Here is a 27,396-nt window from a genome sequence, read left to right on the forward strand (position 1 = left end):
TTTATAGCAAAAAAAAACAAAGACAAATATCAAACAGGGAATGCCACGCACCAAAAACGCAGCCTCCTCAAAACGAAACCCACAGCACGCAGACGCGTGCACCACACACACACACACACACACACACACACACACACACAACACATTAGGACAAAACGAACAAACAAAGGAACACACACACACACACAAAGCCAACACATGAGGACAAAACGAACAAACAAAGGAACAGCCGTGTTTAACACTATACGCTCCAGCGGTTATATGTAGTACAAATAATATATTTTTTACCTTTTGATAGAACATCTTGATTTTCATTGCTGTCACTTTCATAATCTGTAATATATATATATATATATATATATATATATAATATATATATATATATATATATATATATCAATTTAAAGACTTTAGTTACGCAAAAACAAAATAAGAATATATAAGTAAACTAAACAAATGGGCTGCAAAGCAACAATTCTGTGACAGTCCTGTCTTGTCAAATTTGAGAATATTACAGGAGTGCCTTTTCATACTGAATTTATTAAATAAGGTAAAAAAATATTCTAATATGACTAATCATCACAACAGTATGATGTTGACGTAACGTCGACATGATATTCATCACCATGTATATATCTGGAATTATGCATTCAAATTTGATAATGTTTTACTTAATAGCATGTTTAAAACAAAATTGAAACTGTTGCTGTTGATTAAAAGTTAAAAGCAGTTTTAGAATGTAAGAAAATCATGAAATACAATCGTTACCAGTCTCCTCTTCTGACATTTCTGGTGTTTCTGAGTTCTGCTCTGCAATGAGAAAATTTTGAAATTGTCATCAATTTTTAATTCTTTTGTTGTTCAGAAAAAGTGTGCAACAATTACTGTTTTAATTAATGTATGATTAAGATCCCATATGTTGATAAGGTTAAAGCAGTTAATTGTTTCTGTAGTAATTAAGAAATAATTTTTAGCTTACCTGAGCACGAAGTGCTCAAGGTGAGCTTTTGTGATCGCCCTGTGTCTGTCGTCCGTCGGCGTCAACAATTTGACTGTTAACACTCTAGAGGTCACAATTTTGGCGCAATGTTAATGAAACTTGGTCAGAATGTTACCCTCAATAAAATCTTGGACGAATTGGATATTGGGTCATCTGGGGTCAAAAACTAGGTCATCAGGTCAAATGAAAGGAAAAGCTAGTTAACATTCTAGAGGTCACATTTATGACCATATCTTAATAAAACTTGGTCAGAATGTTAATCTTGATGATCTTTAGGTCAAGATCAAATCTGGGTAAGGTGGGGTCAAAAACTAGGTAACTTGGTCAAATCAAAGGAAAAGCTTGTTAACACTCTAGAGGCCACATTTATGACTTTATTTTCATGAAACTTAGAATGTTAATCTTGATGATCTTTAGGTCAGGTTTGAATCTGGGTCTTGTGGGGTCAAAAACTAGGTCACCGGGTCAAATCGAAGAAAAAGTGAGTTAGCACTTTAGAGGCCATATTTTTGACTGATTCTTGGGGTCAATCAGATGGGGTCAAAAACTAGGTCATGAGTCAGCCATGTCAAATCAAAGGTCAAAAGTTTGAGCTCTGTATCTCCTAAATCCCCTTAAAGGATTTTCATGAAACTTGGGTCAAATGATCACCTCATGAAGACATTGTGCAGAGTCATTGAGTCAGCCATGTCAGTTCAAGGTCAAGGTCACAGTTTAAGGTCAAAGGCTTATCCTTTCACTATCTTTCAGACTGCCTTGTTCAAAATAAGGTCAAAGGTTTACCCTTTCACTATCCATAGCAGTGGCGTGGGATTTAGCTGTCTTTCAGACTGCCTTGTTCAAAAAGTGTTTTAACAATATTTATGAACAATTGGCAATGATACGTCGGGCGTTATAATTTCATAATCTGGCAGCCCGAAGGAAATTATTTGTAAGACTTGTTTGTGCCCGAGTGTATAGTGTTAAAACACGGTTTTACTATTAATTATTTTGATTCTAATATTTAATCTGAAACAGTAGGTAAAACACAGCAGTGCTCTTTCTTGGTTGCAACAAAAACTTTGACGTCACTACACGTAGTCATGTCATTCTAGCAGAAGCATCTCTGAATAATATATATAGTTTACATTACCTTTCTGTTCTTCCCTTGACACACTTGTGGTTGCTTCTTGATCATCTGTAAAGAAGAGGGAAAGAAAATCTCTACAGTATGTCTATGTCAATGTATGGAATTTATCTAGTTCTGTATTAAAAGGTATTATGAACAAGCATCAATAACAAAGTGTATTTAAACACAGTGTTAAATGAGGAGGATGACCTTAATCTGTTTGTGAACCTATTGTAGTTTTTATTTCATTTATTGACATTAATATTTTAGATGTAGTGACAGTGTGTAACTTTAAATCTTGGTTAACATAATTGCTTAATTATGGGAAAGGAAGCAATTAATTACTCTGCTGATTGCTATTATAAAGGATACCTGTAAAAATGTTGTGGTCCTGTTCTTCATCTAGCTCATCTAGTTCCATGTAATAGTCTGTAAAAGAAAGATAATTGACATCGGTCCTAAAATCAATACTGGTTCTTCTTATCTAGATACATGTAAAATTAGCAAAACTATCTTAAAACTTAATAATCATTTGGGAACTCAAAATTCAAATTTTCAGTAATTGCTTAAAGGAAATCCACATAGAATGACAATTGTTTTTGAAAGCTGATGATATTTCCTGAAACAGAAAAAAAAAACACTTACCAAGTATATCTGAGAAATCCTCGTCCATCTTGCTGAATTACCACTGAAATGAAATATTGTAGTAATTGAAAAGTGTGTTATACCTAATGCTTCTGTCTTATCAGAAACAATAGTAAAACTTGAAAATGCACGAGATATACCTATTTAGTATAGCACAAAAGCTGTCCATTATATTGCATTGCCGTAATTGTTTAAAGTGAATTCTAACAAGACCATTTGATTTCCAGTTAGACAAAGGAGGAAATCAAGCTCTTTATTATGCCCCCCTTTGAAGTAGGGGTGGTGTATTGTTTTGCACATGTCGGTAGGTTGGTCGGTATGCAGACCAATCCATTTCCGGATGATAACTCAAGAACGCTTGGGCCTAGGATTATGAAATATGATGGGAAGACTGGTAATCACCAGCAGATGACCCATATTGGTTTTAAAATCAGTATGTCAAAGGTCAAAGCCTAGGACCATAAAAGTTGATAGGGAGGTTGATCATGACCAGCAAATGATCCCTATTGATTTTGAGGTCAGTAGGTTAAAGATCAAGGTCACAGTAACCCAGAACAGTCACTGTTCTAGGATATTTTTAGAATGCTTGGGCCTAGGATCAGGAAAATTGATAGGGAGATTGGTCTTGACGAGCAGATGACCCCTTTTGATTTTGAGGTCATTGGGTCAAAGTTCAAAGTCAAATTGGCCAGGAACAGTTGAACATTTTCCGGACAGTAACTCAAAAACGCTTGGGTCAAGGATCATGAAAGTTGATAGAGAGATTAATCATAACCAGCAGATGACCCCTATTGATTTTGAGGTCAGTAAGTCAAAGGTACAGTGACCTGGAACAGTTTAACCGTTTTGCAGACGATTACTTGAAAACGCTTTGGCCTAGAAACTTGATAGGGAGATTGGTCTTGACCAGTAGATGACCCCATTAGATTTTGAGGTCAGTAGGCCGAAGGGCAAGGTCACATTTACCCAGAACAGTTAAACCCTTTCCGAACAATAACTTGAGAACGCTTGGGCCTAGGATCATGAAACTTAATAGGGAGGTTGATCATGACCCGCAGATGACCACTGTTGATTTTAAGGTCAAAGGTCAAGATTACATTGAACCAGAACAGTAGAACAGTAGAAATTTTGTTTACAGTGAGGAGATAACTTTTGTTTCTTGTGCAATTACTGAATGCATCGAGGGGGCATTTCGTAGGCGGGTAGGAATGTTTTTTTTCCAAGGTCTGAATTATCTGGGAAATCTTGATAATGGTCAATGAAAAATGGACTTTTAGAATAGTCAGGGGAAAAATAAAACTCTGAGTAGATGTTTAAAATGTTCAGTGGCTATGGCAATCTTCAAGCAATATTTATAAGTATTTCAAAAACATTTTGGTATAATTGTATATACACCTAATTTAAATGTATTTGAATCAGTTTCGTATTTATGTTAACTTTCATTATAATGTTTACACTCGTACATTTTTAGCTCACCTGTAGATATTTCTAAAATTGTGAACTCAAAATTGAGTTATTTATAGGTTTACTGGGGACACATTGAAAATCAGTGTTGCACTATAATTCATTCATTAATAGTATTCTGTTCATAAAACGAGTATAGGTGATCCACTTAAGACAAATTTATCCTAGCAAGCAATAAGTGTATTTCACAAAATACATGTAGGTAAAAAAATGTTAAAAATAAAAAAGAAACAACAGCATGTTATGCCCTAATTGTAAAATAAGTAGCTTTAAACATAACTAATACATTGAAGGGAGCTAAGATAAGTACAGTTGCAACATAAGTGTCCGCCTATTCCTCATTGTCTGCCTTCATTTTTGTCGAGCCCGCTTGCGGAAGCGAAGACATAATTGTCCAAATGGCTGTTTGGTGTATGTGCGTGCGTCCGTCCGGATTTGTTTGTCCGGACCATAACTTTGACATGCATGGAGCAATCTTTTTTTTATTATTTGGCATGAATGTTAACCTCAGTGAGACGGAGTGTCATGCGCAAACCCCAGGTTCCTATCTCAAAGGTCAAGGTCACACTTAGAGGTCAAAGGTCAAATTCAGTAACGACTTTGTCCGGAGCATTGCTTCTTCATGCATGGAGGGATTTTGATGTAACTTGGCACAATTGTTCACCATCATGAGACGGAGTGTCAGGCACAAGAATCGGTTCCCTAGGTCTAAGGTCAAGGTCACACTTAGAGGTCAAAGTATATAAGAATGACAACTTTGTCCGGAGCATTTCTTCTTCATGCATGGAGGGATTTTGATGTAACTTGGCATAAATGTTCACCGTCATGAGACAGAGTGTCATGCACAAGAACCAGGTCCTTAGGTCTAAGGTCAAGGTCACATTTAGAGGTCAAAGGTCAGATACAAGAATGACTTTGTCCGGAGCATTTCTTTTTCACGCATAGAGGGATTTTGATGTAACCTGGCACAATTGTTCACAATCATGAGACGGAGTGTCATGCGCAAGAACCTAGAATTACTTCCCTTTTGTGTGGACTTACAATCTTTTTTTTATTTTTTTTTATAAAGATTTACTTCCGTTTGTTGTAACTACAAATAACTTATATTGTAACTTTTTGCAATTTTTTTTTTATATGGCATAAATGTTTGCCTCAATGCGACAGAGTGTCGTGTGCAACTCCCAGTCTTTTTGGCAGCTGACGGGCTCGCCATGTTGCCCGTGGGCATCTAGTTTTTTATGCCCCCGAAGGGACGCATATTAGTTTTCAACTGTCCGTCCGTTCATTAGTTAGTTCGTCACAACGTTAACTTTTTGCATGAAGGCACTTTACTCGCGACCCACTGCATCCAGGACCTTCAACCTTCACATGCTGATAGTACTTATTGAGTACAACACCCCTACTGACTTTGGGGTCACCAGGTCAAAGGTCAAGGTCACAGGGGCCAACGTTAACTTTTTGCATGAAGGCACTTTACTCGTGAACCAATGCACCCAGGACCTTCAAACTTCACAAGCTGATAGTACTTACTGAGAACACCAACCCTACTGACTTTGGGGTCAAAGGTCAAGGTCACAGGGGCCAACGTTAACTTTTTGCATGAAGGCACTTGCGAACCACTTCACCCAGGACCTTCAAACTTTACATGCTGATAGTACTTCACGAGTACACCAACCCTACTGACTTTGGGGTCACCAGGTCAAAGTCACATCAACGTTAACTTTTTGCATGAAGGCACTTTACATGCGAACCACTTCACCCAGGACCTTCAAACTTCACATGTTGATAGACACCACCCCTGCTGACTTTGGGGCACCAGGTCAAAGGTCAAGGTGCTGCATGGGCATTTATCACCATTTGTGACAGCTCTTGTTTACCAGTTTGTTTATCTTTTTTGTCATTGATTTCTTTATCAAATTGACCCTTTCTCCTGCAAGCTCATTTCCATCAATTTTAATAGTTATGGAAATTTCAATATTTTTTATTATCCTCAACGAGGAAGTCTAGGACACACCTTGGAATCCTGGTCTTAGTAACACTTCAGTGTCACTATTCCTCACTTTGTCGAGGAAGTCAAGGTCACAACTTGGGGTCAAAGTTTTGACTGTTAACACACTAGAGGTCACAACTTTGATCCAATCCTAATGCAACTTGGTCAGAAAGTTACTCTCAATAAAATCTTGGAGGAGTTTGATATTGGGTCATCTGGGGTCAAAAACTAGGTCACCAGGTCAAATCGAAGGAAAAGCTTGCTAACACTCTAGAGGTCACAATTTTGGCCCAATCTTAATGAAACTTGGTCAGAATGTTACCCTCAATAAAATCTGGGACAAGTTTGATATTGGGTCATCTGGGTTTAAAAACTAGTTCACCAGGTCAAATCGATGGAAAAGCTTGTTAACACTCCAGAGGTCACAATTTTGTCGCAATCTTAATGAAATTTAGTCAGAATGTTACCCTCAATAAAATCTTGGGCGAGTTTGATATTGGGTCATCTGGGGTCAAAAACTAGGTCACCAGGTCAAATCCCAGGAAAAGCTTAACACTGTAGAGGCCACATTTATGACTGTATCTTCAAGAAACTTGGTCAGAATGTTTATCTTGATTATCTCAAGGTCCAGTTTGAATCAGGGTCATGTAGGATTTAAAACTAGGCCACGGGTGTGTAATAAAACCGTTCCATAAAAATGATAATACACTGGTGTAGTAAAGATCTGATGTCGGCTTCGTTTTTGGTATAGGAAACTTTCCGGGTTTAATAGACTTGTTGTAAATTTATAACTAAATAAAGTAAAAGAAAGTAGAATTACTGATGTTTCGAAAGGAAAATGTAACGCGTGATAAAAAGAATATTACTTCGCACAATGAATTTATTAAACTTGATGAATTAAATTGATAAATTATTTAAATCGTTAAGAAATTCAGTGTGAAAAGACACTTGTAATATCCTCTGTAGAACTCTGACACGCAGTTTCATCTAATTTTGCCCATTTTTAGACCTTGAGTTCATTATGTATTTCATGAAAGTTTCTACATCAACTAATACAGATACTGGATTGAAACTAGCGATATTTATGCTCCCCCCCCCCCCCCCCACACACACACACAGAAGGAGGGGTATATTGTTTGGCAGTTAACGGTCGGTATGTAGACAAATTGATCCGTTTCCTGAAGGTAACTCTTGAAAGCTAGGGCCTAGATTGAAATTTGATAGTGAGGTTGGTCAAAACCAGCAAAGATGGCCCCTATTGATTTTGAGATCCGTAGGTCAAAGGTCATGGTATAAGTGACCCAGACCAGTAATATGGTTTCCGGAGGATAACTCTGGAATGCATGGGCCTAGGATCATGAAAGTTGGAAGGAAGGTTGGTCCTGAACAGCAGAAGATCAGTATTGATTATTAGATCAGTAGGTAGAAGGTCAAGGTCATTCATCCAGAACAGTTAAATGGTTTTGCATGATAACTCAGAACTTTGGCTTAGCATCATGAAAGTTGATGGGGAGGTTGACAGATGACACTTTATAAGAATTTCAGGTTTAAGTTGTGATGCACTTTCACTCTGTGTTATTTCTGAATGGATTTTATTCAAAATTAAAATAGTTGTTCCTCGTTATCATCCACACCATATTCTATCTGCAACCAAGCGGATCCATTTGAATAGCTTTAGTAGAAGACCATCCAAGGAACATTCACGCCAAGTTTTATCGAAATCCATTCAGTGGTTTTAGAAGAGATAACTTTAAACACAATTGCTGATGATGGACGGACCAAGAACAGAGCGTGATCACAATACCTCACCGTGAGCTAAAAACGGTTTAATGCATTCATTTTTAGCTCCATTATCTGGAGAATAGGTGGGCTATTTCACTCGCCCGGGCGTCTATGTAAGTTTTCTTGGTTCAAGTTCTTTGCCAACCTTTGTTTTTCTGTCATTTTCTTTGTAACTATTGCTTTTATCTTACTGTAACTTCACACAGCATACAAACAATATATATACAGGGGCTTATACAGGGGTCAAGGTGTAACAATCCCAATAACTATAGTTTGTGTTCTTGACAGATTTATGCCCCTTAGGGAATGGACAACCGTAAGTTAATTAGTTTTCTGTCCCATTCCGTGAACACATTTGTTGTACAGTATTCATGTAATGGCTTATCAATAAAATATTGGTGTATCTTCCTTTTAAAGTAGAGGTCTCTTATTGAGACATAAGATTCAATTTAATGTCAAATTGCCAAATAGTGGAGCGTGCTGTCTTACGGACAGCTCTTGTTGACTGATATAATGAATTGAGAGAATTGGTAACAGCGCCATCTGACTGGATAAAAAATTCGAAGGGCAATCATAAAAGGTACTAGGTAAATTTCTTGGAAGCACAGAGCACTAAAAATTCAGCCTTGCAAAGTAGGTCCACAACCAAAAAAAGCTGTAATGGAAAAGTATAGACTGGTTGCTTCAAAAAACTAACAAGTACATATAAATTTATGCCAAATAAAGATAGATTAAATGGCAAGGAGTAGAAAGGGCGATCGAGGCGGTTTGAAGGGGAAAGTAACAAGGCTGAATGAACAAACGGTATGCCACATTCCTTAATCAGAATAAGATAACAGTAAAATATTCAGCACATACAACACAATAGAATCAATTCAGCTCTTTACATACTATTAAAACAATAACAGTTTTTTTGTCATATAATGATTTATTAATGTTACTATAAAATTTCATTGAAGTTGATGACATTACATATCTATTTATGTCACGCCTGTTTTTTACTGTTATAGTCCAAAACAAAATCTCCAGAACGTAATAAATTATGAGGAGTATTCTGTATTTTAAGTCTGCTTTCAACACTATGTTGAACTTTATAAATAATATTCTTGTAATTTGCTTACTTTTGGTAACATCTTGTAAATAAAGCTTCAAAAAAAAATTATTGGTTACTTATGAGTAGCACTCGATTGATTTTAAAGACTGTAATGACTGTACAAAAATAAGGAACTGCCAATTTGGACATTTTATGAACTTTAATTTTTAACTATTTTTTTTCTTTTCACTTCATTTGCCATTTATTTTGAAACAGCCCACTGAGGAAATGCTGAAGCTTTATTCTTTTCAACAACTTCTATTTCTTTTCATAACTTTCTATCTCTTAAATGTCAAAATCACATCTGATGGCAATACTGAGAGGGATGGGGGGGGGGGAGTTCTCTTCATCCAGTGTTCCATTTAAATTATTATTAGCTTCTGACCCTTCAAATTATAATTTGTAGTTTCCGTTCTCATTTTCAAGTTCTCTATAAATTCCAAATTCGTAGTCTGATTACTTCTCTTGTTCCAGCTGTACTCTGAATGGGTTGTTCTTGTAGATTTCTAACAATAATGAATTGTTCTGAATGAGCTGATATCTGTAAACAGACAATAAACTTCAATGTTATCTGACATTTCCTTGAATACTGGACTGCATGCAGAGGTTGAACAGGAATGAAAATCAACAATAAATGTTCATTGTATTAAGTATTTGTTATGTAATTGATGTTAAGTGATGTGTTCTTGGTGAAATATTGCAATACTACTTTCAATAGTTATGACTTCATAAATGAGTTCTTAGAACTCAACCAGAGCTGCTTTTGAGAAAAGCGCCTGCCTCTCACCACTACCTTATCATCTGAAGGGTGTAAAGATAGTTTGTTCCAGTTTAACAGATCATTATATTATTTTAGTGTGATGTAACAGACATCATGAAAGGTACATACTATTCACTAAAAGACTACCCATAATCAAGTTTTGGATTTTTCTACTGTGTCTGTTCAGACAAATGTCAACATTCTATGAAAATTTGCCTTTATTCATATATATTTTTTGTAGGAAATGGAATTTTTCACATAATTAATAGGGGTAGTCTACTTGTAGACTTAATAGCATGTGTATGTTGCAATATATTTAGAAGTTGTTTGCTTCTTTTTACATTACAGTTTTCGAGTTTGCATTCTACAAATAATGATTAAAGATTTTGACATAGATTCATTAAAAGCAGAAATGCCTGTTTATTTTTTAAAGTTGAAAATTCAATACAATAAATAGTATTCAGCTGAAAGTCCTCAACATATCAGTATTAAATGACTAAACAAATCTTACTTTACACATTTTTATCATGCTGATTTACTTTTCCAGCTGTAGCAAACTTTACTTACACACTTTATATGTACAATGGAATTAGTGTTTTGATTTCATTTTTGTTCAACTTTCCATTTTTAATTGTTTTTCTATGATGCCAAATAAGTCCTAATATCCACCCTAGGTATGCATTTTGTTTGCATCTTTTCTACATCTCTAAATATTAATCTTTCAGTCTTTCTATGTTAGCTGAATTCTAAAATATTACACGGTAAAATTAAGATGCTGCAAAGGATTCTGTTAAAATAGTCTTTTACTTTTAACAAAATCCACCACTCATAACTATTCAAACTTATTTAACACTAAACTTCCATAAACACTTTTGCTCTTGAAAACTAGTTGTGATCTTTACTAAGAAGAGTTGACCAGAAGACTATAAGGTCTATTCAAATATATAATAAATCAAAATAGCAATGTTTTGCACATTACAATCTGTAAGCAGTAATTTGAGTAAAGAAAATGTTAAACATGTAAGAATGGTATGTAATAAGTTTTCTTCTAAAGATAACTTTTCCATACAAACAAAAATAACAGAAAAGCTTTATTATGGCATATATGGTAAAATGATGAAATAGATTTGCAGCTATGCAGGACTAGACAGTTCATAGCATTCAAACAGTCTTAATTCTGTTAAAAGTTAAAAATAATTTTGTTTAGCCCAAAAAAAGTGAAACTGCCTATGCCTTTTATTTTCACTCTTTTTACTTTTTCACTTTTTTCTCCTGCTTTTTACTTCTGGTTCCAAATTTTCCTGACTTTTCCCTGACTTTTGCTAAATTTCCAAATTTCTCTGACCAATTTCAAACTTCCCTGACTTTTCCCTGACCTTGAAAAATTACTTTTTTCCCTGACCGTGGGAACCCTGACATAGGCATACACATTAAATATCATCAGGATAAACATTTTCTTGTAACAGTCCCTTTTGACCTAGTCAGGGCCAATTTCCATACCAAGTTGTTACCTGCTTGTTACTGAGAGATGGCTGCAGACGTGGATATTTCATTAAATCAAGGGCAATATCTCTAATGGAAATTGACCACATCCAAAAAAAACTTGACGGGCATCATCGCAGTAAGTTGTTTCATGTTTATGTCAAGCTTTATGAAATTCTACCTGCTAGTTACTGAGAAATGGCTGCAGATGGACGGATAGACAACGCCATTCCAATACCCCTCTCCCGATTTCATCAGAGGGGGATAAAAAATTCTATTTAAGAAATAATATATATCTCATTTAGTTTCATGGTTTGTTTGAAATACATTACACATTTACTGTAAGGCTTACCAGTCAATTGTCACATATATTGCCAGAGGTATGAAGAAGATAAACAGAATTATATATTTTTATAATGATTTTTTTGTATTTTAGAAGATAAAATTTTGTTCTTTAACTAACTACACTGATCAACAGCACCAACTGAAGCTGATTTAAGAAACCATGTTATAATGATGTTTATGATTTTACCTTTTCACTGACCAACTGCAGAATTTCAGCGAAATGGTGGTCTTTCTGTGCAATTCAACCAAAACATACATCTTCAGAAAACAGACTAACAGTGTCAATTTTGCTGTGTTTCCCACACAGCCAAATGGTATTAGGAACCTTTCTTCTTGTGAACTTCTTCAGCTAGATATCCTGAAACACATTACATGGTTTGATTTACTTTACACATTTTACAATGATCTTAAAAAGCGTAAACTAAAACATATCAAGAGTCATGATAACCCAAAACGTGGCCCACCATCTCCTGTATATATCTTACTAACCCAGGTATGCACAGTATTAGCAGAAGAAAAAGAATGTTTCCGCTATGCACCTATATTTCTTTTGCATAATCTGTTCATATTATTTAAAAACATGTATTTAATAAGAAGAATGATTGATTCATGTGCTGTATTTATAAAGGGAGGTAATAAAAACTGAAACCAACTGCAGTTAAATACCAACATTTAGGAGTATTAAAAATATAGTGCCAATAAGCTTTGTATAAGTAATATTTTAAACATTTACCTAAAGTTTTTATTTAAATCATGATAACTATGAAATAGTTGTCTTTTTTAAAGTCATGATGTAAAATTAACAAGCGGGTCATCCTCCCTAAAGCATTCACCCCTGTACTGAGGGCTTCAAGTGTGTTTGTGTAAGTACAGACTTGGGTTTCTTCTATGTTAGCCTATATTATATTAATGTCACACACACTTTTGAACCTGGTCCAAATTTAAACAATTATGGTAGACATTACAAATCTGATATCACAAACCAAATATCAAGGCTTTAGCTATTATCGATTCAGAGAAGAAAAGTGACCACGTCACATGGCAGCCAAGGTTTTTGACAAATTGGAATAATTTTAACAATCTTGGTAGAGGATCACACAATAACCATTACTTAAAAATATGTAAGGTCGAATTTCAATTCAGAACACAAAACTATGCATGTGGTTCAAATTTAAAGCCTGCAGCTTGAGAAATGTGACGGTAGGTCACGAGGTCAATCTCAAGAGCAAATTTCTATTCGGTACACAAAAGTACGCTTGTGGTCCAAATTCGAAGACTGTTGCTTGATAAATGTGAAAGTAGGTCACTACGTCAAAATCAAGGTCAAAGTTTATTCTAGAACACAAAACTATGTGGTCAAAATTTGAAGCCTGTACCCTAAAAAAATGTAAAAGTAGATTACTAGGACAATGTCAATGTCAAAGTTTATTTTTCCGACCCACCTACCTACCCTAATATTTTAGCATGTTACCGGAAACAAAGGTTTTTTAAGGCGTTTAAGGCCTTAGCAGAGGAGCTATGTTACATTATAATATTATTATTATTTACAATCAGGTTCTGCAGTACAAATACCAGAGAACAATTTGATTTATAGTATAAACAAATGGAACTTTAGACCACCATTTAACAATAAAACAATCACATAAAACAAAGCCTTTAATCTGCAAGATTTTCAGTATGTTGTACAAATTACCTCCCTTTAATAATGAAAAAGTTTGATAACTTTTTAAGGGGTAGAGCAAATAAGGTCTGGATTAGTGAAGCCAAGTTTGAAATTGACTGGTCAGTTCTTTCCCCCCTAGCCAGTATTTGACCTGTCAGGTGAGGGAACAAATTGACCAATCATTTCTTTCCGTCTAGCCAGTACTTTTACTTGACCTGTCCGCTGGGGGAAGAAATTGACTGGTCAGTTCTTTCCCCCAAGCCAGTAGGGGGAGGAAATTGACTGGTCAGTCCCCACCCCCCCCCCCCACCCCTCCCCGCTAACCAGTACTTGCTCTGTTAGGTGGAGGAAGAATTGATCAGTCAGTTCTTTCCCCCTAGACAGTACTTGACCTGTTGTGTGGGGAGAAAAAATTGACCAGTCAGTTATTTCCCACCCCACCCACTCCCCTCCACACTAGCATATACTTGACATACCGTCACTTTGGTGCAGTAACGGGTTAACTCTAATTTTCAAACTTTTCAGGAGAAGCAAAAAACTGATTTTTTGGTTGAAATTTCTTAGTCATTTTATTAATTTTTTTGTGTACACTGAATAGTGTTTGTTTATAATTTTTTAATTGACATTTATTAAATACTGTGTGGAAAAAAAAGAGTTATTTAGAAAAAACGTACTTAACAGAATCTGTCGCTGAATTGCGTTGTACAAAAATGGGTTAACAGCCCTTCTCCACTTTTTGCACAAAATTACTTTTGTCTTATAATAGATTAATGGTCTTTATATGGTTTCTGCACAAATGTTTTTGATACTTCCAGTATTTGTTTTTCATAGTAAGATTCTTGACACATTTAATGCTGCTTTTCAAAGTAATTTCTGGAGTTTTTTTCAAATAAAATGTAAAATATGTGTTTCGTCAATGATTGAGACTTTTTAAAACATTTAAAAAATAATTTATAAGTAAAATGACCATGTACTGTTTGGATTGTGCTCATACATAAACTTTTATCATTAAACACACCCTTTGACCCTCAGAATTTTACCTTCAATAATTACAACCTCTCATCAACTTTATTGTAATATAAATAGCTAATTTGAGGAATTCAGTATTTTGTATAGATCTAGTATACTCTGTTGGATATAATACCCGGTGATGTGTTAATTACACAGCTAGGAGTAAACTTTTAAAAGTCAGTTATTAATGATTTTCTGAGAAGGAATGAGATGAAAAATAATTCTCTCATTGTAAATAGACAAATTTTGTAAAATTTAACCTTAAAGCCTAAACGAAACTACTTTCTTTCCGGTAACATGCTCCAAAATTAGGGTAGGTAGGTCTGATTTTTTAAAATTTATTTTAATGTTTTTGTTATGTGAGACTTACAGGAAATTATTTTTGTGTCAAGAAATGAATACAAATAAGAAGTTTATTCCTTTACAGCATTAGTAAGTTGATTTTTAACATGTTTCAAAGACCATGATTGTATAATGCATAGAAAGTGCAGTTTCAGAACTTTTTGTTAAAAAGATGAAAAAAATATTCTCCAAACATTTAGGGTCGGGCCAACAATTTTGGGTAGGTTGGAATACCGGAAACAAACGATTTTTTTTACGCCTAAGTACCTTTATCTGAGATACTTAAATACATCAAAATGCTAAGTGACAGTCAATGAAAACATGCAGTTTTACTGCATTTAATAGCAACTGAAGTTTCCAACAGACATTGAGGCAGTTAAATTGAATTTTTCAGGTAGCTGAAGTTTTGTGAAATGTTAAACTTTAGATTATGCTAACTGATGAAATACTGTGTTTCATCATTAAGATATAATCCAAAGTTTCACATGTACATCCCAGGGACCTATCTACAATGCATGTTTTATTTATTTTACATGTTTTTGTTATTATGGCCGATATTTAAATTGATTTTTAGAGCTGTATATTTATCAGTCTGATTTCAATAAAAGTCCTTCCGTAACAGTCTTAAACACTGCGAAAAAAGAGTTAATATACGGGAGTGTACGGGATCCCGTATATTACCCGTATACGGGAAGAAATACGGGAAAACTAAAATACGGGCGTGTACGGGGCTTGTATATTTAAAAGTCCGTATACTAATAAAATACGGATTTCCGTATACTATGAAATACGGAATTCTTAGTATACGATACCCCGTATATTATTGAAATACGGGAAATTCTAAAAAGGGTTATTCTGATCGTATACAACACCGTATATTCCCGTATATGTCTGGTGTACGGGAATACATAAATCCGTATATTACGAGAATACGGGACGTATATTTCCCGTATATGTTTCATATACAACCCCGTATATTTCCCGTATATTCTGGATATACGGGATATGTATAGTATGTATATTTCGAAAATACGGGGATTAAATTTCCCGTATATTCTTCGTATACAACTCCGTATATTTCCCGTATATGCCAGAAATACAGGATTTAAATAATTTGTATATTTCGAAAATACGGGGCGTATATGTCCCGTATATGCTTGGTATACAACTCCGTATATTTTCCGTATATGCTAGAAATACGGGATTTAAATAATTTGTATATTTTGAAAATACGGGACTTATATTTCCCGTATATTCTTTGTATACAACTCCGTATATTTCCCGTATATTCTGGATATACGGGGTATGTATAGTTTGTATATTTCGAAAATACAGGTTTTAAATTTCCCGTATATTCTTCGTATACAACTCCGTATATTTCCCGTATATGCCGGAAATACGGGGTTTAAATAATTTATATATTTCAAAAATACGGTATGCAATCAATATGTGTAGTGAAAATTATATTCTCCGGCCATTTCAAAGGTCAAACGTTTTGCATGTTTTCGAACTTGTACGTGTATGTAGAATGAATGCCAATATTGAAAGAAAGAAATGTTTAATACTAATATGACATGAACTGAAAAAAGCATTCACGGACCAAAACAGGTATAAATTTAAAATCAAACATGAATGAATCCATCATTTCATCTAGCGCGTTCCCGATTTATTTTAACATTTAATCTAAATAGCCGATTGAGAAAAGAAAAGATTAATCAATTCATCCCTATTTATTTGTAGTGATAAATACGTCCGTGGATCATCGCCATTGTAAAAAACTAATGCAAGCATAAATTAACTCTTTTTTCTGCACATTTCCAACGCTTGTGCATACAATGCAAATATTTATAGAAAAAGGTGGAACTAATCTATTTATATTTTGTACTGAAAAAGTATATAAGACATGTATTTATACTTTACTTATGAAATCAATTCTAATATTTTTACAAACGAAAAATAATCGATATAATGTGTCTGCGTCCAAAGATTCGAACAAACGCCTTTCGTTCGATTTAATACAGTATCGTCTGCTACCGACCGAGTAGGTCGTTTTTTTTGTGTTTTTTGTTGGGATTAACGTTGCGCTGACACACTTATTGGTCCTTTAGCGACTTTCCTGTTTTCTTGGTGGAGGAATACCCCAGGTGCCCTAACGTGCATTATTTCATCGTGACGAGCGAGCACCTGCTTAATGTCTTCCTCACATGGAGAATTTTAACACTCTGAGTGAGGCTTGAACCCGCATCGGTGATGGGCAACTGGTCTGAAGTCATCGATCTAAACCACTCGACCACGGAAACCCACTCCAGGTGGGTCGAATCTTTAAACCAACATGTAGATAACATAGCATGTTTGTAATAAAGAAAGCACATAATCTACCGAAGTCATTCAGTTTAATATAATTCAAAGAGCTATAAAATATGTATTTTATACCTTTTTGTTCAATGTTCACTTTCAACTGTTACTTAATTATAAATCATTAAGCGAAAAATATTTTCATATCCGTTGACTTTTGTTTCGAAGTAATTCTGCTGTTGTTCTATGTATAGTACGGTGGCATAGCGAGGACATAGGAAATATTCTATTTTTTCTGTGCGCACGTGTTAGCTACCACGTGCGTATGTGGTAATTCACATGTGCGCGGGTGATAACTATCACGTGCGCAAGTGACAGCACGTTATACTACCATGTGCCCATGTGATAACTAACACGTGCGCACGTGTTAGCTGATCAATGAAAAAGCATGAAAAATCTGCAATTTTTCTAAATGGATGTCTTTCATAAGGAAGTATTATTTATAGTTAGCTGTAATTTACGAAGTAAGTGTTCCTTGTTTTTGAAAAAAGGCTGATATCTCGATTAGTTTCGTTGGTAATATTTCACGTTCGCACGTGTCAACTAACAACTGCGAACGTGATAGCTATCACATGCGAACGTATTAGCTAAGATAGTTATTACGTGCGCACGTGTTAATCAACACATTCGCACGTGGTATCTAACATGTGCGAATGTGGTGCTAACACGTGTGCACGTGATAAATAAAATGTTTCCTATGTCCCCTCTATTCCACTGTAGTATACACTGTGGCAGACTATTTTATTTCTCGTGGATGTAGGGTCCTTTAGTATTGACCTAGCACATGTGAATATTTCGTATATTTCCATAAATTCATTTTCAATGTCCAAACATAAATAGCGGTACAAATATTACATATATAATTCATAGTTGATATTATACTATCGCATGTGCAGGTAGCTGGGCGGGCAAAAAGCGTTCAGCTGCCAATATCAGGGTAGTGGGTTCGAGTTTTGGCCATACCTTTCCCTCTAAATTTATTTGCGAACTTTCCACTTATTTGTCAAACGCACGTGATATTTATGGTCCATTTATTAAAAGTTATCATATTCACCCGTTGTAAAAAAGTCAATTATTTAATAATATTCTAGACAAAAAAAGACACATTACCAGTCACATATCGTACTAAAAAAATAAATACTTTAAGAGAATAAATAAAATTTATAAAGATAAAAAGGTAGCGATAACATCACATTACTTTACTTTAAAGCAATGATAACCGTGGTAACGTGGATGGCCGTGACACTGATTGACTGTATAAAAAATACAATATTGCTTAAAATTAACGAAAACGCTCGAAAATATGGCAAGATAATGGTGTCTTTTCATTAAATCAAATGATATAAGCATTTACACTGATTTACACCATCTCCACGAAATATAACATGTTACATATAATTTCTGCCGAACATGTTTTACTGCAACATTTAATTGATAATAATTGTACGCATATATTAACTAAATCAGATAGATAGCCCATGTTACCCTAAGCCTGGTTAGTCCAGTCTGACAATTTTCTAACATTTTTTCTACCGCAAATTGACAATATCAGAAAACTCGATGAATGCCAATTAACACAAATAGCGCAAATTAATTGGGATCTTTAATGCATAGATATTAGGTATCCAATCAGTTGGGAACACGCTTCGTCACGCTTCGCGCGTTCATTACTCGAAGCGATTAACATCTGCTCAAGTGACCGCACGCGATAATCTGTACATTGCATATTTCAGAGGGAAAGGAAGTCACAGTAAGTATTATTTGATTTATATATGTTTTAATTTTTAATAATACGACTGATTTTTTTGGTGACAAAACCAGACCATGGAGTTATATTTCAATTTATTCGGAAACATGGGTTGCTTTTTATTGCTTTAACACAAATTCAGAAGCAGTCAAAAAGGTCAGTGTTAATTTGTAATCTTAATATAAAAAAGAAATTCAGGAATAGCCGTTTAAATAGTTCATTCATTCATTCATTTCGATTGTCATTTCTTCACAACTAATATTTAAACTATTATTTCATTCATTCTTTCATCCGATAGTCTACAAGGATGTCAGTCACCAAATGTTGATGTTGCAAGTGTTTGAAATAAAAAAAAGAAATATCGTGCAAAAATCATTTGATGAATACCATTGGGGTTAAACGAGATTAAAGTTGAAAGGACAAAAACAACTCCAGATAGAAGTTTTATTTCGTAGAAGCTAGGTAGCCGAGGCTAGCTTTAAGAATGAATAAGGCGGCACGCACGTTCATTCATTCGATTAAAACTGGAATCTCGGAAAAGCATTAATAAAGTTAATAATTACAATCTTTTATTTTTAGAAAATGGGTACCGGTAATCTGATAAAATAACGCTTTTTTCTAGATGACACTTTTGCAAAAAATTACAACATCTCTTGCCTCTATCTAGAGAGAAAATGTTTTTCTCTGCGAAAATATCAGTGTCAGTATGAAGAAATTAATACTATTACAGATTATTTTATCTCTACAGACTTTGTAAGTCTATGTAAGCGGTTGTGATGCGTATTTTTTTTTTCAAAGTCTTATATATAAAAAGGTTGGTAATAATAAAAATTTATATTATGTAGAATTTGATTATTAATCTGAAAGTTATAAGAATTTTATAGTGACCTAAAATACATACATACTATAGATCTTTTGCATTACCAATTTTTAGTAACATCTTTAAAACCGATAAAGCGGGAGAACAAATAATCCAATTTGTCGATTTCCGTACAAAGTGTTGTTGTTGTAACACGGGGGTGGGGGTGGGGTGAATCGATAACTAATAGCTTTGGTCATTATAATTTTTTATCTGATGCATTTACAGGCAAACGGTTTACTAACGATGTACATGTACTTGAATGAAGTTTAAATTAATATTAAAGTGAAATGCGGAACAAGTCGAATATGTATATAATACTTTATTTATTGTCAAATAAAAGTAATATTTAGTAATATGAATATGGTATCTAACATATTTAAAATCGTTACATATTATACATCTAAAACAAACATTTACTTTCAGGACCATACATGTACAAACAATAAGTAATTGCTCAGCTTAGTCTGTTATTTTAAATCGATTTTCAACGGACCATTGTGACATCTTAACAAATTAAAGTTGACGATATTTCCGATTGACTGGTATTTTTTCAGTTCTCTGTTTTACTCCATTTTACAGCTGTAAATCTTCAAATATGACCACAAACGTCTTTTTTTTCAGCAGGGCGTAAACCCATAAAATTTAAAGTACCTATCGCTTGTAGTAAGTAGGTTAACATATTTTTATGACCCTACTTGAAACAACACTGACCGGATATTTCTTATCCCCAGGCAATATTGTAATACACAATGAAATTTAAAGGGTGATTAAACATTTGACACAATTAAATTATCTTCTTTTTAGTGTAACTGTATGCAATCTTGGGGTTAAAATAACTTTAAGAAATAACGCAATGTTTAAACGAATACTAAAAAAAGGCACTGGCCCCCAGATCGTCCGACAAGAACAGAAAAAAAAATATAATTGAGCCGTGCCATGAGAAAACCAACATAGTCTTAGTTTTCGACCAGCATGGATCGAGACCAACCTGCGCATCCGCGCAGTCTGCTCAGGATCCATGCTGTTCGCTAACAGTTTTTCTAATTCCAATAGGCTTTGAAAGCGAACAGCATGGATCCTGACCAGACTGCACGGATGCGCAGGCTGGTCCCGATCCATGCTAGTCGCAAACCAACTATGTTGGTTTTCTCATGGCAAGGCATTATATTTTTTTAGATATATGGATATTAATGGTGTATAATTATGCTACGTATACTGACAGACTATAATGTTGCGGAAACACATGCGAATTAGATGTTTTAACTAAATTTTACGATAAAAATTGTATATTTAACGCGCATTAAACACTTAACCCTCCCTTGCGTTATAATTGGTAACGACAGTGGAAAACTTCTTTATTGCCGCTGCGGTCAGTGTTCGTTTCCCGGCGCGACCATCTTTTTTTCTATATATGACTTTTTTTAATAATTTATAGAAACAAAATGATTCCTATTTTAAGTTTCATAATGTGACAACTTCAGTTTAAAAGGTATCGTTGATGAACTGATAATTGTGCTTTTTAATCGAACCTCCTTTCAATATTTTACTCCGTAGATGTTATTTGTAGAATTTTATCGTCAAGCATATCCTGTGCATTTAAGGAATATTGATTAAGGAATATTAAAGCCTGTTTGCCTGGGGTCTATATATTTCGAAACAAAACTGTGAGAACAATAAAGATTTCGCGGGAAGGTCTATCTTTGCATGTCTACCGTTTTTCTGTTACTCTAGCCAGGCCTGTTCACGTGCACGAATAGACATGCGCTCGTGCAAAACAAATCATTCTGAAAACAAAGTGGTCATTTTTTTTTAGGAATGAAATCGAGTATGTCTGTTAATTCGATCTTCAAACATTCAATCAAACTAGTACCATTTCTTTCATTTTACCACAGATTAGACATGTATACACTGTTACATAATTATTTTCGAATATTCAGCAACTCTAATATGAAATAATGTAAATTATATTGATACCCTGATATTATTTATTATATTTTAGTTAGGTTAATCTATGAGATTTGGTTAATTTTAAATCCAGATTTACAGATGCATTATATTTATTTGACCATGATAAAGAGATGAGACGTTTATGATGAATATTGTACTTGTCTAAGAATATTATACTGACCACGAGACTGGAAATTCTGGTAACTCTTCAGATTGTTTAACCAAATATTAAAACGTTTAGAGGCAAATATATCGTTCAGAACTTGTTCAGTCACAAAGTTTAAAGAGATGTTTGAAATATTAAATTAAATTAAAAAAAAGCTTAACAACGCGACTGTTATGCATTCTCATCAGTCAGATGTTCGTCAAAATCCCGGGGAACCACGGTAGACCTCTGGTATGCGAGAATGCTGTTATGTCACTCTGATACATTTTATCCAAACTGTACAAAAGATTTATTGTGCATTTTGAATAAGTTCTAACACGGAGGATTGCGTAATGGCGGACAGGTTAAGGAACACTAATTTAGCATAGTTTACGTTAACACTAGCGTTGGTTTAAATTATACCGTGGCTGTAGTTTTGACATTTTGGTAGGAATAAAATGGGGAAGTGTTATTTAGATCCCATTACCGCATTTTATGTGCTTTTGAAGTTTTGTGACAGGTAAAATCTCTCTTGAAAAAAGTCTCTCCCGTATTTATGTTATTACTGTATGTCAGTTTGAAGACAATCCATCAAAATGAGGTGAGGATTGACCGGACAACGTGTGACGGCACTATGAACACCATGCATTTTATATTAAATATAATTTGGGAGATAGTTTTTAACGTAATTTAACCATAAAATGCAAATAAAACACTACATAGATAACTTATATTAAATATCAACAGGCACGTTTAATGATATCTAATTTCTTTTCGCGACGAAATGAGTATGGGCGTTCTGACACTTAATGATGTCGTCATCCCACATGTCATTTTATTCGTCATAATTTTCACATCATTTAATAGATATAATTATCAGTATCTATGAATTGCAAGAGTCCATTTTTTATAACTTTTAATGCGTGCATTTTTTTTTTATTCCAGGTTGACACAAGAGTTGTTTACTGGAATCAGAAAACGGGACACGACTATTTATTTTCACGATAGAGAATATACTTTAGTTTGAAGTTTCTACTAGTTTGATCAACAGATGCAGACAGACAGCCCGGATGAGCGTTCGTTCTCAGTGACATTCGTAACAACAAATAAAAGCTTTACTTATTGAGATCAGGAAACTGAATATTTCATGTGGTTCATCATTTGTAACCTGCTTACATATCGTGTTCCAGTCCAGAACCAACATGCGTCTTTTTAAAGTACACCTTCGGACATTAGGAGGGATGTACTGCTCTTTTTAGAAGACGGCAAATCGAAAAGCCTATAGCGGTAATCAGCATTCATGGGAATAACGAAAACATGTACAGACAATAGTAAAAGAAGTGATACTCAAATGATTTGTTGAGTCAACCGCGCAGAATTAAATGTGCGAATTGCTAGCTTTTCAATTAGAAATGAACATAATAATATTAAGAAATGCTTGATGTTATTGATTACTCACATTTTAATTCTGCTTATTTCATTTGGACAAGAAATGAAAATGATTCAAAACCGTTTGAAAAACTGATTTAAAATGTATTTAAGTTGAATAAAATGTTAGTTTAATCTGACATGTCTCCAATTAATAACAATATGATTTTTTTCTCATATCCTGTCTTTGTCTTGCTTTTTTCTAACATACCGTATTCTGCTGTAGGTATCACCGACATTCATATTGTCATCTTTCAGTGTGTGCCCATATACAAAATCAGTTCACATAAAAGAAAAATACGGGATTTGTATACTACACATGCATATACGGGAAAAGTCTGGTAAATGTATCTTTTAGAAATACTGGTCCGTGAATTCCCCGAATACGAAAACCAAATTCAGTCTAAATGTGACACAAATGTGGAATCTGTATACTCTGCATATCATGCATAAACGGGGAAAAACCTGGCCCGTATATCAAAAACTACAGGTTCGTATATCCCCGTATATCAGATGCAAATACATTCCGTATATGACACAAGTATGGGATCCGTTTATTGCGTATACCATGCATATACGGGACTAGTCCGTAGCCCATATAGTAAAAAATACAGTTTCGTATTTTCCCCCGTATATGACACAAGTACGGGATCCGTATATTGCGTATTACCATGCATATACGGGATAGTCCGTAGCCCGTATATCAAAAAGTACAGTTTCGTATATGCCCCGTATATGACAAAAGTACGGGATCCGTATACTTAGTATATCATGCGTAAACGGAAAAAATCCGAAGGCCGTATATTAGAAAATACAAGTCCGTATATGCCCCGTATATTAGATGCAATCACAGTCCGTATATGACAAAAATACGGGATCCGTATACTACGTATATCATGCGTATACGGAAAAAATTCCGAAGCCCGTTATATTAGAAAATACAAGTCCGTATATGCCCCGTATATTAGATGCAATCACAGTCCGTATATGACAAAAATACGGGATCCGTATACTTAGTATATCATGCGTATACGGAAAAAATCCGAAGCCCGTATATTAGAAAATACAAGTCCGTATATGCCCCGTATATTAGATGCAATTACAGTCCGTATATGACAAAAATACGGGATCCGTATACTACGTATATTCGGAATATACAGGCTCGTATACGTGTTCCGTTTATTCTAAAATACGGAAAGTATACGGGAAAAAAGTCTCAAGACCCTTCGAATACATGAAAATGAAACTTATGTTAAAGCAGCACACGAATAAACACCATTTCTAGGGATTTTTTTTAAAGTTCGTATATTGCATATATACGGGAAATATACATTTATGTATATTCGGCGTATACGGGATCCCGTACATGCATGACAAATATACGGACTTCCCGTATACTAGATGTTCCGAATACGGGATCGTATATTAGGTCCGTATATTTGTAATATACATCCCGTATACTCCCGTATTTTCGAAATATACGGGACCGTACACTCCCGTATATTGACCCTTTTTTCGCAGTGAAATTTTATCATTTCAACATTCCGAACCATTTCATGAGACAGATAATTATATATTTAGGAATATAGACTGGTGCGTTACATTTATGATTTAATTTTAAAAGCAAATCTGTGTCAATCTTGAAATAATTGTTTTTATATTCCTATACTTGTACAAATGGTCAGTGATAACAGGTTCCACACAACACAAATCAAATTGACTGTATTAAAGAAAACAACGACAAAACCCCACCTTTTGGGCCTCAGCAATCAAAGGGAGTTAATCAAGAGAGTACTTCCTTTGACAGTTCATAAAAAAATGGAAGAATAACAGAGTGCTTGGATTATATCTTTGATATAACTCAAGTTACAGAATTATATCTAAATGTGGATGTATTACAAATAACTAGGAAATATTGGGTATATGGCGTAGATAAACTATGGAAAAAACAAAATAGAAGGTATCGAAAACTTGTGACAAAAACATGAATTGGAATGAAAACTGGCACTTTACATGGTGTTGACTTGTTGATTTGTATTTTGCACTGAAACAACAATCAACTAAATGTGCTGTCGTCAGTAAAGTCTACAAATGCAAGTGACATTGCTAGTGAAGAAAGAGGTACTGCATACAAATTGTATGCATGCAGCCAGAAAAAAGGAATATGGACAACATATGACATGCTACACAACAGGTATTGAGATACAATTTCTGGTAAAGAAGCATTTTTTTCAATGCTTTAAGATAAAGTGTAAAAAAATGGTGTATTATGGGATTTGATGTCCTCGATAAAGTTTTAGCTAATGAAAATTTCAACAATTTTTTCAACAACTTAAAAATTAACAATTTGTTAGATAAAAATTTACTGACCATTAACGATTTGTTTTTCAGTAACCTAACCAGTGTTCCTGGATTCTGTACTAGTAAAAACCTGTTCTCCGCAAGTAACTGCCAACTTCCCCACATGAATTATCAGAGATGGAGGACGAATGATTTCTGAGACACAATGTCTTTGGTTAGATTTAACAAAAGTTTTGAACAACAGCCATTATATTTAATCATCTTTTGGAGAATGATTTGTGAACAAGAGTCCTGATCTCTAGTAACTTCATATTGATGAACATATGAACATGATACCTGATTCAGGTGCATACAGTATTTGAGAATGATGCCAAATAAAATATAACAATTAGATATGCCATATGTTTATTAATAAATCTGAACGTTAGGTTAAATGGATGTAAAGACATTTATGATAAAATTAATTCTGCTACAATATACTAAATAACCCTGCGGCAGGTAATATGGTACAGTTTAAATTTTGATTTGCTAAATTTTATGTATTAAAACGCCTACTTTTCACAAAAATATGAATTCATCATAAAAGCAAACAACACTTGATCTACCATATTGTTTCTCAAGCAAGTATGATATTGAACATTACTTGTTTTCATGTCTATAACAACTCAACCCTTCGTGCTCTCTGTTTAAACTACCAGTAATAAGGCACATAAGGACATAGCCGCGTGCAATGTGTAACATAAGTCGAATAAAACAGTTTTTAGCTACTGGCATGTACACGCACAATATGTGTATTTTGAGGTGTTTTTTAGTAATTATTGAAGGATCAGTAGTACAGGATTGAATAGTCAGTCAAAAATAATGCAACATGGTCATTATGGTGTCTATAATTACACAATAACACAACTTGACAATAACATCTTAACCCTTGCCATGCTGGACATGACTGGTTTTGCCTTTGCCACCAGTGTAGATCATGATCAGACTGCACATCCATGCAGTCTGATTACGATCTGCACTGTTCGCCATTCAGTATCTTTTTTGTAAGTACCCCTTTTAATTAACAATTAATGGTACTGTCCAAATTGAAAGATGGACAAGTTCGTTGGATAAATTTAGCATGTTAACATTATTTCGCATATTTTTGCAGTATTAACTTATTAAGATTGTTCCTCATATTTTACTTCACTGTTTTGCACCTCCCTAAACTAGTCAAAATAATTTGCTTGTTTTTATATTTGACAGGCAATCTGAACGTCAAAACTTGGAAGGACCAAAATAATGGAAGATAAATCAATGTACACAGTTATTGGTTTTATTGCTTGTGCATATGGGCGAGTACACACGGTAAACTTCAATTGTGTACATAGATTTAAATCACCAGAAAATCTTAATTTGAAATTTTCAGATATTATTTTATAATTTTAACATAAATCAATCTCCTTTCGATACATGTGAGTTTTATTTGAATTTAAGGCCAATTCGTGAATAATCGACATTTATACCTATAGAAATTGTAAAGCGTCGGCAGCGATGAAAATTTCATCGGAAATTGCTTCCAACTATTTTGGTCTTTCGAGTGTTTGTCGCGAGTGGGGATTATTGGCCATATGAAGTTTATTTCAATATTTCCTAGGATTGCACCATATTAGTTGGACTACTCCCTGAAACTGTTTTTATTCAACAAATTTGCTACAAAAACCTATTTTACATGTGTTTTCAATGGCGACGTCATTTGAGCCATATTACCGGCTTTTGTGATAGTTTAAAACTAGCAGATGAACAAACCTGAATAGCTGGATCTTGGACCATGATACAGCTGCTGAGAAACAAACTATGTAGTATTTCATGGCCTTCGCAGGTACCGGATCTGGGAGACGTTCTGTTGGACTGTCATTACAGCATACTTTATTTATGCCTTCATTT

General features: G+C 34.4%; 2 long non-coding RNA genes across 2 annotated transcripts; both read right to left on the minus strand.

The window, feature by feature from the left end:
- Positions 1–289: 289 nt before the first annotated feature.
- LOC123545265 (uncharacterized) lies at positions 290–2,803 on the minus strand. The gene is made up of 5 exons (XR_008366822.1): positions 2,754–2,803; positions 2,481–2,537; positions 2,133–2,177; positions 769–810; positions 290–333 (listed from the first exon to the last, which is right to left on the minus strand). It is a non-coding gene; the product is annotated as an uncharacterized LOC123545265 (long non-coding RNA).
- Positions 2,804–9,259: 6,456 nt separating this feature from the next.
- LOC123545264 (uncharacterized) lies at positions 9,260–27,344 on the minus strand. The gene is made up of 3 exons (XR_006685297.2): positions 27,259–27,344; positions 11,857–12,027; positions 9,260–9,623 (listed from the first exon to the last, which is right to left on the minus strand). It is a non-coding gene; the product is annotated as an uncharacterized LOC123545264 (long non-coding RNA).
- Between the last annotated feature and the right edge of the window lie 52 nt (positions 27,345–27,396).

The sequence above is a fragment of the Mercenaria mercenaria genome, chromosome 1 (assembly GCF_021730395.1).
Source record: "Mercenaria mercenaria strain notata chromosome 1, MADL_Memer_1, whole genome shotgun sequence".
Taxonomy (NCBI): Eukaryota; Metazoa; Mollusca; class Bivalvia; order Venerida; family Veneridae; genus Mercenaria; species Mercenaria mercenaria.